The sequence below is a fragment of the Cyanistes caeruleus genome, chromosome 18, assembly GCF_971803275.1.
Source record: "Cyanistes caeruleus chromosome 18, bCyaCae1.hap1.1, whole genome shotgun sequence".
Taxonomy (NCBI): Eukaryota; Metazoa; Chordata; class Aves; order Passeriformes; family Paridae; genus Cyanistes; species Cyanistes caeruleus.
The window spans coordinates 2,080,073-2,095,187 of record NC_141718.1 but is presented as its reverse complement, the minus strand read 5'-3'; the positions used below and the strand labels follow the sequence as shown (position 1 = coordinate 2,095,187).

The window sequence follows — 15,115 nt, the reverse complement described above, 5'->3', positions numbered from 1 at the left end:
ACATTTCTTAAAAACCAATTAAATACTCCTCTGAACAGCACACAAATGTACAATCTCAGGTTGCACATAACACAAAACCAGCCCAGCATTTTCTTCCTAATAAGCATAGCAATGTAAACACAACTGCAGACATTGTTTTCTAATTAGAAGAATGTACTGTGAGATATTTACAGACCCCTATGGAAATGTACAGACATTTGGTTGCCTAGCAAATGAAGGAAATGGAAAAGTATCTCAGCTGGGACACTCATAATTAGATTGGCAAAGGGAAAAAATAGGTCTAGAAGCAAAGAGAGGCAAAAGTCCCACACTGACCCAGGAAAGGCTAAGATAATGCCAAGGAGAGGTACATAAAGGTGATTTTTCCACTGTTTTTGTTTGAATATTAGCTTACCGTAACTGTGTGTGTGAGGAGCTGAATTTGGGCTGCCTGTTGGAAGGACTCAGTGGGAATGCTGACACATGGAAGCTGCTGTGTGGCCTTGTCTCTGTGGGACATGTTCTTGATGTTGATCCTTGCCAGGGGCTGGGAACTTCTCTCCTTCAGGGCAGGATGTTGCTGGGCAGACACTGAATTTATGGGAGACAGATCCAGAGTGCTCCGGTGTGAGGCAGCAGCTCCTGTTTGTGCAAAAAAATCAGCAAGAGAGGCCCATTTGACACATGGAGGTAAGACCAAAGAGATGTGCCACAGCACCTACAAAATGGGTTTCCTGATGGCTGAGGAGCAAAATGCTCTGGGGCCAGCTGGATTTCCAAGGCTCCACCATTCATGGCCTGGGTCTCCAAAAGCAGAACCTCCTGGAGTCTCAGCACAGCTGTGTCTGAGCACTGCTGCACAACAATCCTCTACCCCTGCCTTTGTTGTGAGCCATGGAAAGCAAGTTCCTACCGGCTTTTGTGCTTCAATAAATAAAAGACTTGAAAAAGACAACTTTTACTGCCATCAGGGCTGGCTCCAAAATAGAAACTTGGCAGTTTTGATTCGGTTGGTGTCACAAGGAAACTGTCCCCTTATGCATACAGCAAGTGTTCTGCTTCCAAATTCTCACACCTTCATGCTGATGTTGGCTGCATCCTATGGGAAAGTGAAAATAACAAAGCCTGGTGCAAAGAAACAATATGTTTTCCTTGGGGTTAAATGGTCAAATAAGTGTGGGAAAAGGTATCACGCACTTGCTTGTGAAAGAAATGAGTTTCTCAGGCATCCTCCCCCATTGTGGTATTGGTTACCACAGAACAAACTTTTTCCATCCCAACTCCTACCCATAGTTACATCAGACAAAGTTATCACCAGACTACGTTTTCTTCATACAACATTCCTTCTCCCTGGAAAAGCAGGAGGAAACCTGTCTGTACAGCAAGAGTCAATCACACAGCACCACTGCAAGCATTTCCTGGCCTACTAGTTTCTCCTTCCATGCTGCTGCAGCTCAAGGGGTTTTACCTCATAGTGTCTGGGTTTGGAAAGGGAAGGGAGTGTAAAGTTGCTTTGATATAATTTACAGGAGCTCTTAGTACCATGTTATACATACATGAATCCTGGATGTAACTTGAAGAGAATTTGGTTTTAATCTGAGCCCTTGAATTTCACATATGGGAAAAAGCCATTCAATTTCAGATTGTTTATTTATGATGGTGTGGTGGAAACGTAGGTGAAATTAACTCCAAAATAATCAGCCAGCTCTGCTTTTGGCCAAACAACTTCTACACCTAGGAAATGGTGTTTGCAGCATTTTTAATCCCTTTTAATCCCACTTTTATTCCATAGACACTTTGGATCAGCAGTTTTCAACCCTCATGAAGTTTATTTTACAGTGATTTAAACTATGAATTGCACGTAATATCTTTCTTACCCCTTTGGATCCTCAGCAATAGCAAGCTCATCACCCTCTATGGTTCTGCAGAGCACAGGGATACAGCCACTGCCCAGAAAAACAGCTGTATTTGTGTCACTCAGCCCCAGGATTTCTGCACAACTGGAAATTTTGCCTGGCTTTGACACACAGGAATACAAGGTGTGGTGGAGTAGGGGGAAGGGATGTTTGCAATGGCTCAAATCTGCAAAGATGGTTTCCAGCTGCATTTCACATATGATTTGGGGTTTGGATGAAGTTTTAACAGAATTTCTCCATGAATTATGCAAGAGGCTGCTGGAACGCTGCAAGTACACAGAGGCACAAAGAGACTTGTTGAAGCAGTCCTCAGACAACCCACTGCCATCTGACACAGGAACCAAACCAAAGCCCACTCCAAAAGGCATAGAGTCTTATGCTGGGGAGGGCAAGTGAGGAGAGGAGCCCAGTGCTGTGTGGTGGGGACAGGCGGTGGGTGACCTGCTGCAGTGCAGCACTAGATGGTGCTGTATTTTAGAAATAACTCTGCCTCGTGGGTCCCTTTATGTTGGATGCAGGCTCAAAGATGTGGCAAACACACACAGGCTCCTTTTGAGAAACGCTGCTGCTCTTTTCAAGGAAAGTATGGATTTTCCTTTCTGTCTGTTTATAGCACAGGAGTTAGTAGAGACTATGAATTTGTAACTGGGGAAGTGCCAGTTAAACTCTCCAAGTGCTGCTGTTTCATTTGGGTGTGTGATGGGAACTTCAGAGTGCTGTAAAAGTGTCAAGAACAACACAGTGTCCATGTTTACCTTTCCCTGACTTAGCCTCTTGCTCCTGATTTAGGCTGGTGGCAGTCTCCAAAAGCCCAGCAGCAGAACTGCACTCCCTTACCAGAAGCTCAGAACATTCAATTCTGCCAGCAAAGCTCTGGCCTGCACAGGAACCCCGTCACCCTGGGAAAAAGCGTGGCACTGAGCATGTGGCTGGTGCCAGGAAAGTCTTCAGTGGTGTTTTTAGAGAAGCATCCATCCTTGGGTTGTCACACTGCCACAGGCTGTACAACACAAGGGGCTGGGAGCCTGTGCCTCCCCACTGGTATCACTTACTATAGTGGGGCTGCTCGGAGCTAACAGGGAGGAAGCCATGGGCACCTGGGTGAAGTGGAGGAAAACAAGTTTTAAATTAGTGGTCTAAAAGTCACCTTTTAGAAGAGAGAAAAAAGAAAGAAGGAGATGGGTGGCCTCCAGGGTTTACTCCTCCTGCTGTTTCTCACTGCACTTGTGCTGGTCTGTGGTGCATTTCTGAAGATGCTGGGCACATGTTCAGAGCTGGCCCATTCCCCTCACTCCCAGAGACTCCAGCAGGCAGAGCAAGTGCTCAGCAGTTGGCTGGATCCAGCCTGGGCTGCAATGAGCAAAGCCTTCTATCAGCTCTCCCTGGTGTAGGAAGGGCTCAGAGACACCTGCTTATTCCAGTTGGCCATCCAAGGAAGCAGACACTCTCTCTTCCCTCCTGCTTTGCTTCCAGGCGCAAGTGAGTTTGGTTTCCTGGCCACAAACAGGGCAGTCTGAGCCAGGAAAGGGTAATTAATGTCAGAAAAGATCAGGGACGCAGCACAGCACAGCTCACTTGGCAGGAGCACAAAGCAGGGGGGGAGAGATGTCTTTTAGAGAGCCTGCAAGAGGCCAAACCAGCCAAATGAGCTCTGCAGTGGCTGGGCCAGCTTGTTCACATGGCAGTCAGTCTCTTCAAGGGGTCATTTAACTTCCTCTATGGGGCATCAGCAGTCCAGACACAGCTTTTGGTAGGGAAGGATGGGGCAAACATGGGTTTGCCTCTCCTCATAAGGTGTGGATGAAAGGACAAGGCAGCTTGAAAAGAAACGTGAGCCTGTATGGAAGTGTGTAGGATGGAGGTTGGCATAAGCAGCGTGTCTGCAGGGATGCTCAATAGCTGAGTGAGAACAGGCCCATTCCTGGCTGTGTGCCCAGCAGCCTGTCCCATCACACAGCATGGCAAGGTTTAGCTTGGCAGCAGAGGTGGTGTCTGGCTGCCAGAGCCTTGGAGGGAAGTCGGGAGCCAAGGAAGCACCGTTCCAATGGGCTAATGAACTCATGCTCAGGAGTTCTGGCTTTGCTAAGAGTCAGCAGTTAAACAGAGAAGGAAGGTTTGTGATCACTGCTTCATAGTCTGCACAAACCCACCTTGGGGGCCTAAAAGGATGGGGTCTCCCACCTCAGGTAAAACCCAGGTGTTGTGGGGTGTGCTGTGCTCCAACGCCAAAGCAAGTGTGGTAGCTAAATTAAATTAAGAGAGTCCAAAACGTGTCCTAGTGCTGTGGGAAGTAGCACTCTACAGCACACTCCAGTGCTCTCAGCAAGAGTTGCCTCCTCTTATACCCAGGTCCCTCTGGCATCTGTAACATGACAAAGGATGCCAATCCCAAGGACTGTGTATAGACTGAAGCAGGGATAAGCAAAAAGAAAGAGGACACTGTCTGCAGCAGACAGCAAGGCAATAGAGTGTGTCATGTCGTACCTGAGGATGCTATTTTGAGAGGTCAAGACAGGATGAAGGAAGTAGAGTTATTAAACTCAGTGGGAAAAGGCATTGGAAGTGGCTGGCACCTGTCCCAGACTGGAGAGAGAGGCTCTGCAGACAGCCCAGGAAAACCAAAACATGCCTTCCCTTTTGTAAGGAAGAGCAGCCAAACTGGGACTCTGCCTTGGCTCAGAGTCCACCTGCAAATTCTGCCCCAGTCTGCTCTCAGCACTGAGGGTCGTGTGGGCAGGAGGAACTGTCGGTCAGAACTTACGGCCAAATTCTTAAACCTCTCCCTATCCTGCTCACAGCTAATTCTGTATGAATAGGAAGCAGAGCCCTAAGCTCTCCAGTCTCTGTTCTCCTCTTCCTCATTTGTCAAACAGGCAAACTGAGGCACACTGTGCCACAGCCTCTCTCTCTCTCATCCCAGACTCTGCCTACTTCACCCAGCTCTCAATTTTGCTCATTCAAGTTACATCTCCTTAGAGTTTGCCTATATCAGACATTATATTTTCACATGGAATTTACAGCATTTCAGCACATTCTCTGAGGCATTAGTGTTTTCTAAGTGTGATTAATTCTGTGGCAAGGGAAGCAGGTTCATAGAAATTCTCAAAAGAAAATCCATCATGGGGAGGCACTGGAGGCATCTCCCACTGCAGATTACTATGGGGAAAAAAGGTTTAAGTTTGATATTGCAAGCTTCAGTGCTGGAAGAAACTACTCCTGATGCTGAGCTGCAATAGCCCACAACTGTGAGAGAGGCTGATTATAGCTGGGACTTCCACACAGGGGGACCTGATGTCTTCCTGGATTATCCCCTTAGAAATCCAGGCTCATGCTGGATGTGGCTGCCAGCACAGTGACTCTTAGCTCTCATAGCAGGAGAGCCTGATGGCCAGGGGATACTTTTAAGCAGAACAGAGATGTAAAAATCCTGCTTTCAATTAATTGCATCACCAGGGAACCGGAGGGCAATTTGGATTAAACTACTGAGGCTCTTCCAATCACTTCCCAGGGGAGGATCCAGCAGGAGTGAAGGATTCAGCCAGAAATGACAAATAGGGAAGTGAGTGAAATGTGGGGAGAGTTATACTTCTGCCCTTCGTAAAATTCTGCTTTCATACAAATCCAGACTCCACCACTGGCAGCAGTGGGGAGATGTGGGGAGTCTGAGGCAGCTGACACAAAACCTGTCATGCACAGAGGAGGGAGTTGGTGCAGAGTGATTTGCTGCTTGCTGGGATAGAGGCTGAATGGCCCAGGCTGACCTGCCTGGGGATCTCTCAGCAAAAACAGAGCAGTGCCCTGCTACCCTCACATACCCAGTTTGTGTGTGGCCCAGTTTCTGACTCCTCATAAAGTACCCTCTGTTCTAGAGGATCCAACTTCTCACTCTCTCCATGGGCAAAGCCAGGATTTTTTTGGGTTCATGCCTGATGCTGTCTATGGGATCTGCCTTGCTGCTCCTTCTTGAATCAGAAAGTATGCACTACTGGCAGCAAGAAGCACAGTCTCCTCTCCCCACATAATGCCAAAGACTCATTCTCTTCAAGTTCAAATAAAGCTCTACTGTTTTGTAGTGTCAGAATGGGCTGGTTTTTGTTTTATAGCTACTGATTAGATGGGATTGCTTCAGCTGCCTCCCAGCTCCAGGATAGCAGGGCACAACTCAGCTCCTCTGCATCACAGGGCCTGGCCAGCTCTGGGAAGCATCTCTCACTCCCACCTGCATGCCCAGTGAATCAAACCAAGTGATTCTCTGGTCTTTCTGTTGTAAATCAGCCTAGAAATTGGAAGTGAGGCTGGAGCGTCTCCAGCTCAAGTTCCCCCAGGCACAGTGTAGGTACCTGGCTCTGGAGATGATGCAAAAGCTTTTTCTGGTGGAAAGGTGGAGTTTGGTGACTCAGGGGATGGTTCTAGAAGTGTCTTCAGGCCTTAGAGCAGCCATCCTGTGCAGATGAACATAGACAGAAAAAAGAACCCAAACATTTTATGAAGCAAAGATAGTTTTTCAGTGGTATATAATCAAACAAGTGGTTCAGTCCAGACTATACCCAGAGCAAGAGCTAGGAGCAAGTAGAACAAATCTGAGTTCACTGTACTAAAACAACATCCCCCCCAAAGTAGCTGGAAATCCTCTCTATCTGCATTTTAGTTGTGTCATCTCTTTGCTTTTAAAAGTCAATGAATGCCAGATGTCCCTGATTTTGGTTTCCAGCAAACAGGTATCTTGCCCAAACCATCCCTTTTAAATTAAGCACAATTTGCTGCTAAGTTGGTTTTATAAAAGTGAGAAGGGGCAGGGGGGAAGGGACATGAAAAACCCAAGAACTGCCAGCATTATCATGTGCAAAATGAGTCTGAAGGAAATTGGGGACATGCAGCTGTCAAGGCAAACAGCAACAGATTGGGGCCATGGCATGAAGCAGCACGGAGCTCTAATGAGCAGGAAGAGCAAAGCCAGAGCCACAGTTTTATCCTGTGTTGATATTCTACAAGAAAAATGATCACAGAGAACATTTATTGCCCCCCTAACAAGATCAAGCTTAATAACAAAGCTACACATGTTATTTACTACAATGTTTGCCTATTGCATAAGCAGCAGTGCCTGTTGCCTGGATCCTTGCTGCCTGCTGAGCTCTTTTCTCTCAGGCTGGCTGTTTCCCAGAGAGGTGGGTCTGGAAAACCCTGGATGAGTGTGTGAGACAGAATCCGATGCTGGGGGATGGACTGCACTGGGCATGAGCTTATCCAACATGGACAGACATGTTAAACAAACCCCAATCCATTGTTGCTCCTTCCCTTTGCCCACAGCTCCTGCACTGCTCTCATTCTCTGTGAGACACAGGTCTATAATCAGTACAAGGAACTTATCCCAAAGTCAGTTTCAAATTGGAGTGACCATCTAGTATGTCTGCTTGAAGTCCCCAGAGGATTGATGTCCACAGGACCTTCTGCATAGAAACCAAACCCCATCCACAAAAATAGATAGAATAAGTGCTTATAATGCAGAGAAATTGAGGATGTACTTGGAAAAATGCAGAAAACTCTGAGATGTACAAAGAATGGCAGAGATGACAGCATAACAAGATTCCAGAACTGCAGGGGAGCAGCACTGTGAACTCATCAGCTCAGACAGAAGAGACACACCAACGAGCAGTCACTGCTCCTGTACTTAGAGGCTTCCTGCCTCCAGCACTTGAAGCAGCAGCATGTGCTCATTATATGAGTTTCCCAGAGTGCTCCACCCTGGCACAAGGACACTCAGGGAAAGCAGGACCTATTGAACAGTATAACCACCTAAATGGTTCAGCATTTTGTTGAACAGAGCACAGTTGCTCTGGAGAGCACTCTCAGGTGGGCTGTTTGTTACCTGCTTGCTCACACCACCTGTGACACTTCAGCTTAGGCCCTGCCAGAACATGTGAGCTGTGAGCCATTTCTCTCCCACCCTTCTTCCACAGCCATGAGTTTCTTCTGGTTTTTTATGCTACTTCTCCATTCCAAAAAAAAAAAAAAAAAAGTTTTTGGAATTCCCTTCCCAGAAGGGAAAAATGAATGTATGCCCTAATATGTAATTTTAAAAAGACATAGAGGATCTGCTTTTATCACATCAACTAGAACATGGCCTGGGGGTCCAGATGGGGTAACTGGCCTTGACACAGCAAAAGCAGAGGTTCCAAAAAATCCCACAAACACAGCACAATAGGGAAGGAAGATACATCTTTATCTGTCATGCACTGTTTTACAGTTACACCCTGTGGGTGCACAAGATTAATTGTCTGGGTATGTTTGCCACATGTGAAAGCATCCCAGGAGCAGTCAAACAGGAATATGAAACTATTGTATTTTTGTACTTATATAATTTCCTCCCTTTCCTTTTTACCTCTGAAAGACATGAAAAACCTGCAAGGAAACAAGCTGGAGGATACAAGGACAAAGGGATGGAGGACATGAACCAACTAAGAGAAGAGGCCTCAGCAAAACAGAAAGTAGGAGATCCAGCAGGTTGTGGCAAAGAAAAAAAAAGATTTCTTCAGCTTGGAAAAGGAGTGTCTAGGTAATTTCATTGTGTTGTTTCAGGTCATGCTGCTGCCATGAGGTATCAGGCAACATGACTTCCAACACTGCTGATGCAATGCAGAAGGAAGCAGGAGGAAATGAATTTCTGATATGCCATTTACCCACAAAAGACTTGGAGCATCAAACAGGCTGTCAGTAGCCATTTCAAAGGGAGAAGTGTTTGTGTGGCCTTTGTGATGGTGGAACTCCTGAGCTTCTACTGAACCACACTATTAATGCATTGCCAGTGTTGGAGCTGCCAGGAAAAGGTGGATGGGCAATGGCACACAGAGCCAGCTGGCATTTGCTGCCTTTGTTATCAGCTGGCTCAGGTTTCAGTGTTAACTCTGTGCCTGAAGAAAGCCATATGCAATACAGCAGGGGTAACATCTGGCTGGGAGGTCTTTGAAACAAATGGACTCATCTGATCTTTCAATATCCCTGTTGTACTGGCAGGTCTAGCTGCTATGGAGTCCAACAAGATAAATTCCCAGACCTGTCAGAGCCCTGAATTCAACTGCTTTAATTCAAGGGTTCAAGCATGACTCTGGCATTCTCAGCCTGCTAAGGCAATGTAATCCCCATCCAAAATACTCCCCAGTATTTCAAGGCACACCTGCTGCTATGCAGCAACAGGTAGTGCTGACTTACAGATAACTGTTCTTAAAGTGATGAACTTAAAGGCTGTAAAACTCACTGTGCAGCAGAGATCTGCTGCGTCCCTTCTCCCAAACTGACTGACAGAAATGCTTCTGCTCTCACCTGCCACAGAGTTCATCAACTCACAGTGCGCCTGAAATTCCTCTGAAATATACAGTCACACACATATATGTGTAAATATATATATTTACACAGAAATACAGCCACCTCAGAACATTTACACACATCATCCTTGCCCAGGCAGAAGACCCACAGGAAAAATATTGACAACATGTGCTGCTGCTTGGCAGAAATGAGGTAGAACCCTCCCCATTTTCAGGCTCTAAAAATCTCCCCATTTGCAGAGACTAAATAGGCACAATTGATCTTTCATGCAGGGGTCCTCCCCATCAACTTTCTCCCAGGTCACCACCACAAGTCAAGAGTAAATGAGACATGCTGGTTTCCTCCACAATGAGTGAAAAAACAGGGAACAGGCGTGACAGAAAGAATTTGTTAAATACTATTTTAAAGAGCCTGTTCTCCTCCTCACTGACCCATGTGTAACTCTCTTACAGCTAGCTGGGACACATGCATGAAAATGAGGAAAGGATTTGGCATGTGGGCTTTGAAAAAACATCAGAGAAAGCTCCAGCCTACTAGAACTGTTTTTTTTGAAACCATCATGTTTTCTCTGGGGCAGTAAGTTACATTATCTTAATTTAATAGATAAAAAAGATGTAAGCACTTGGACCCTCCAAGGCAACCTCCCTTTCAGGGGTGGAGCTGGGAAAAGTCCTACATCCCCCACTGTTCAGAAAAGTTTTCATTACCTAAGTCTTTTGCTTCAGCCCAAGCCTGATGTCCTGGACATTTTCTCTCTACTGTTCCTTAGCTATTTTTACTTCTTTTTACTTCTCCAGCAAGCAGAACTGCAGAACTGTGAGTGTACCAGCCACAGCATCTCCATTTCAAATGGTTTGGCTCTCCTTTCCACAACATTATTTCCTGACTCTTTTTCCAGCATGCAGCTTGCTGAGCAGTGGATTAGGGTGAACTGAATCAGGCAGAAAAAGATTTTTTTCTGGATGGCCTGCAAATATTACCTTTTCTCTCCGAGCTCAGGTACCCAGCAGCTCCCTGTTGCTGCCTTGCACTGGATACACAGAAACCTCCCTAAATTATGTGCATGTGCTCAAAGGGATTGTTTTGAAATCAAACCTTCTGAAGTGTATCTTGAGCCTAACTCAACTTTGGACACACTGTTGAAATTTGGATTTAATTAATTCCACTTGAGTTTTGAAATGGTGCGATACATTTTTCAGAGGTTTTTTTCCCCCCCATTTCCTGGATCAGAGCCTCAACCACATTCATGGAAACACTGAAGGGAAAAAAAAAAATCCCAAGCAATAATTCACCAAGTGGGAACTGAAAACATTTGCTGAAGAAGAAGGAACCTCTTGGTCTTTGGATGCTGGGAATAATTCAATCTCTCCTCCCAATTCCCTAAGGCTCATATGGCCCTTTTTCCGGCAGAGCTGTGGTTATTTGAGCAAGTTGCCCTGGGGACAAGTGCATGTTACTTGTAGGATTTGGGCTGGAAAGATCAAGCACATGGATTTGTAGGCAAGAAGGGCTTTGTGTTTTAATAACTGCCAACAGCCCCACAGAAGAGACCAAGCTTGCAGGATGAAAAGTCCTCCTTGGCAGAATTTAACTCAAAGCACGCAGGGAACAAGAGACATCTTTGTCAGCATCACCTCTTTCAATACTGCATCATCTTGCATGCAACAAAAGGACCAATCCTGGATCCACAGATCCTCTACTTTGTGTTTCTCTCCTACACTGCTGGTTTTTTGGAGATGTTTCATGGTGTACCAAGTGCCCAATGAACAGAATCCCATCTGCATCACAGAGGCCTGGAAGGAAGATTAAGAAAGCAGGAGATCTCAACAGGGAAATTTTACAATTCTGAATTTCTCTGCAACTCAGTGAGCTGAATCCTCACAAAACTTCCAATGCCCTCTGGGCACTCTGGATGGAGAGGACTCTCTCTTCACTCAGCCCCAGCCCTGTCTCTCTCAGGGCAAGGGAGGTTCTCCTCATTCCCAGAGGCCAGCACATCCTCAAGGGCTGCAAGAGTGATTCTATTTCCTGATGTTCAGCTATGCCAGTAACACACAGCAACCATTGCCAAATTTCTCCCTGACGAACACCGAACACAGTCAGAACCTGAACTTCCTAGACTCTGCTCACGTTTTCCAAAAAACAAACCCCAATTCTATTTATAAACAGAGGAGGAGATCTAATATGCACAGATCTGTCAGAAATTAGGTCTTGATTAGCAATGAGCATCTTTGCAAGTGGTCTGCCAGGTAAAAATGGGTAACTGAATCTAATCTGAAACAGGAGTTAAATTCTCAATACTGGCCTGACTATAAGGAGAGCAGATTTTGAAGTAATTGCTCCCTTCTTGAAAAGCACTCAGAGCAGCAGAAAGTGTTAATGTGTGGTCATCACCCAGCTTCCATTATTTAAGCTGCTAGCAGGTAAAAAGAGCTGCCAACCTGCATGGAAAAAAACATCCATCTATTTCCCATCTGTCATATTTTCTCAAATCCATTCCACATAAATCTGAATACACACGAGACAAAGTATATACCATTGGCCTCAATTCCACTTCAAAAATATACAGCACGACCAAAGACAAACCACAATCCCACAACTGAGCACACATTTCAGGACACATGCACTATACAGCCATACTTTCCTTTACTGCTACAAAGAAATAATTTCACCAGTTATGTACACCTGTGTTTAGTGATTGCTAGCTGGGTCTCACTCCAAGATTCTCATCGCCTTTAATGACTGCTGACCCTTAAGAAAACCAGCAAAACCCAGACTGGATTGGGTCCAAATTTCCAGGACTGCAGACCAATAGTGTCTGGTCTATATACAATGGTGCCTGTAGATTTTAGCCCTCTGAGTGACACTCTATGATGCAGACAGGAGACAGCAGTGGAGTCTGACAGCTCTCTTGAATTGCCACTCTCTCCCTCCAATCCCTGCTAACCCAGGCCCTGAGTAGTGAAGGAGGGAGTTTCTTCTTAAGCAATGGAAAAGAATTTAAGATGAATAGTTCTACCTTAAACCTCTGTAAATAACCAGGGATGGGTAGAACCTTTAACAAATCCATCAGTAAAATGATTGTCCATTGACAGATAAAATATTTAGGCGAAAATCAGCACCTCACAATGTAAGTGGAAGACAGATTACCTCATTCTGATCAACTGGAAACAGAAACGATCCATTTTGGTCTGAAGAAACTAACTCAACAGTTAAACAAAGTGAAGAAAAAAATTAAATGGAAATGAGTCGAGGCTTTTGTTTGAACCAAGATGTCTCTTAACTGTCTTGGCATGAGCAGTGACTTTCCCAAATCTCTTTACGCTGTTTATTTCTAAATACCGGATGTCTGGTTTGCTCGGAGCGTGTGTGTGTGTGTGAAGTATTTGCCTGACTTGTCTGCCCCAATGTCACAATCACAGCACAGACTTGAAGAACTCCTGGCACAGGGAGAAAACACAGAAAGCAAAGGGTAGAAGAGAGCATATATTACATTTGGAACTGCTTTTCCAGTAATATGCACTAGGGTTCTCCTCCATAGCAATTTGGGAAGTCTAAGTCTTGCTGTGGTGGTGTCACCTGGCACAGAGAGGCAGAAGGGAACCAGCACAGAACCTACAAGTGAAAACTCAGTTTGGCTCCTCAGAGAAGCCCGTGGTTTTGTACAATACCCAGCTGTGTTTCTTCAGAAACCGTTCCTGTGTTTCTGGGGACAGGTTTTGCAATGCAGAAGAAAAGCTTGTCTGCCCTGTGGGACACTGGCTTCTCACAAAGGGTTTGCCCAGTGCAGTCCCAGCACTGCACAGCCCATGAGAGCCAACACTGCAGAGCCATGTGACATCACAAGGCTTGTTATTCCATCCTGCTCCTTCCAGTACCCTGACAGAAGAAGCTGTGCTAATTACTGGTAATCAATTGCAGATTTTGTTTACAAGGATCTGATCTTCAGCTTCATAGCAAAACCACTGCACCTAAGTTGAGCTAAAGGTGCTGATCATCTGCCATCAACGAGGCAAGAGCTGGCTGGGTAAGAACACCAAGCCTCTGTCTCCTTCCACATTTAAGAGAAAAGCAGTGTTCCTGCTGTTGGGCTGCTGCCAGAGCTATTTCCTTCAAGTGAACCTACCGTAGACAGCAGACCTGTGCAGTCAAGAATTTAACAAGCCAAAATGTCTCCCTTGATATTTGGGCTACCAAAGACAGCCAGCCCAGCCCAGCAGGTTTGCCCCAGCAGCTTGCTAAGCTGTCAGCCACGGATGCCCCTCGCTGTCTCCACACACAGGCTGGCAGCACAAAGGGCCAGGCACGCTCCTGGATTTAACAAACCACAGAAAGCCCAAACCAGCATGACAGCGGACACAAACAAGAATGTAATTAGTGCTGGATTATAAATCTCTGGCTAGGTACCTGGAAACTCTTGCATTGTGAGGGAAAGCAACAGCCTCGCTCATGGCATTTGGGCTTAATTTAGGTCACGATTACAGACAGGGTGCTCTGAGCTGGCAGGGGTCAGATGGCAAATCAAAAACAGGCTTGTATTTGTCTTGCCTCCTGCTGCTAGCCTCACCTTTCCAGCCCCACAGCCCAGACAGAGGCAAGCACTGTTCTCCTCTGGCCAGCTGGTGAGCAGCGAGTGTGGTGCAATTCACACTTGCTCTGCTTGCACTGTGTCCATGGAACAGGAGAAAAGACAACATAGTTGGGTTTTTTTCCTCTAAAGAGCATTTTAAAATCAAGAAAGCAGAGAAGTCCAAACCCAGCAAGGGGAGTGTGCAGGTCAGCTTCTGTGTGGGGCACCTGAGTTGAAGACAGGTCCTGCACAGCCTTGTTATCAGAGAACCCAGAGACAAACTTTTGAAAAGACCTCAGGGCAGCTCTGAAGCTCCAACTCACAGCCCAGAATGTTTCTTGTCAGACAGAGTGACAACCCAGAGCGTGGTAGATCCAAGACCTTTGCTGGCTCTCAGGCACACTCCAGTGAGTAGGATCTGCAGTGAATTTAGAAACTCCCTGCCATCCCCAGAACCACACGGTGCCAGTTGGATCTGCAGCCACGTCTGCCTGAGCAGCCTCCCAGCCCTGACAGAGAGAGGAAGGAGCCGTGACTCACCCAAAGCTGGAGGAGAGGTGCGAGACTCCAGACCTTGGCATCCCACCTCTGGATCCTGCATCCCTCCTAAAGCATTTCAGAGCTGGTTTTCATCCTTGCTTGAGTGGGATCGAGAAGCCAGGGTCTGACAATCCAGGAGGCAATCCTGTGAACAGAGTGAGGAAGGGACTTTTAACAGGAACATTAATAAATGAACTGCCTTTTCAAAGGGCCAGACGGTGTTTGAAGTGTTAATGGTTGAAGGCTACCGTATGATTTAAAAGCTTGCTGGTGTGGACACTGGCTGGCTTTGTTTGAGGTGGTTTGCATTTCAGGCCCACCAGCTCTCATTCATCTCCAGAGAGGCAAATTTAGCTGTCACTTGAACTGAACCCTGACTGACACTTCATGCTGATTTTCTCAGGAGTTTGGTGGCTGGTCAGTCAGTCCTGGCAGGAAAGCAATACAAAACTAGCTGCAAAGGTTTGGATCTGATCTAAAATCCCTCTGAGTCCCTGCAAAACATTCCTCTGATATCAGTAGGTTTTGGATGGGGGCCATCACAAACAAGACATGTGCTAAAGTACATCACAGTTATTTCTATACAGGAGAGAAAAACAGGTTTCTGAGGGAAAACTAGCAGCTGGAGAGGGGAGTGGGAGTCTGGTCCCTCAGGAATAGCTTGTGCCTCAATGAATGCCATGTTAGCCAAGGAAGAACAATGGTCCCAGCTTTCCTATCCTGGCCTCTTGGGCACATTTGGGCTTCTGCCAATATGCCTGGAGATTCTTAAGTGCAATCAGGCTCCAGT

General features: G+C 46.1%; 1 protein-coding gene across 9 annotated transcripts in view; it reads right to left on the bottom strand.

Moving 5' to 3' along the window:
- CCDC92 (coiled-coil domain containing 92) overlaps positions 1–15,115 on the bottom strand; it is a 116,141-nt gene that overhangs the window by 68,731 nt on the left and 32,295 nt on the right. For 6 of the 9 annotated variants that reach the window (XM_086855251.1, XM_086855250.1, XM_086855252.1 and 3 more), the window contains 2 exons: positions 14,326–14,470; positions 395–621 (listed from right to left, as the gene is read on the bottom strand). The gene's annotated coding sequence lies outside the window, so the exon portion shown is untranslated. Of the gene's footprint in view, positions 1–394; positions 622–6,235; positions 6,338–14,325; positions 14,471–15,115 lie in introns of all 9 variants that reach the window. The other 3 variants (XM_086855256.1, XM_086855255.1, XM_086855253.1) reach the window with 2 other exon arrangements.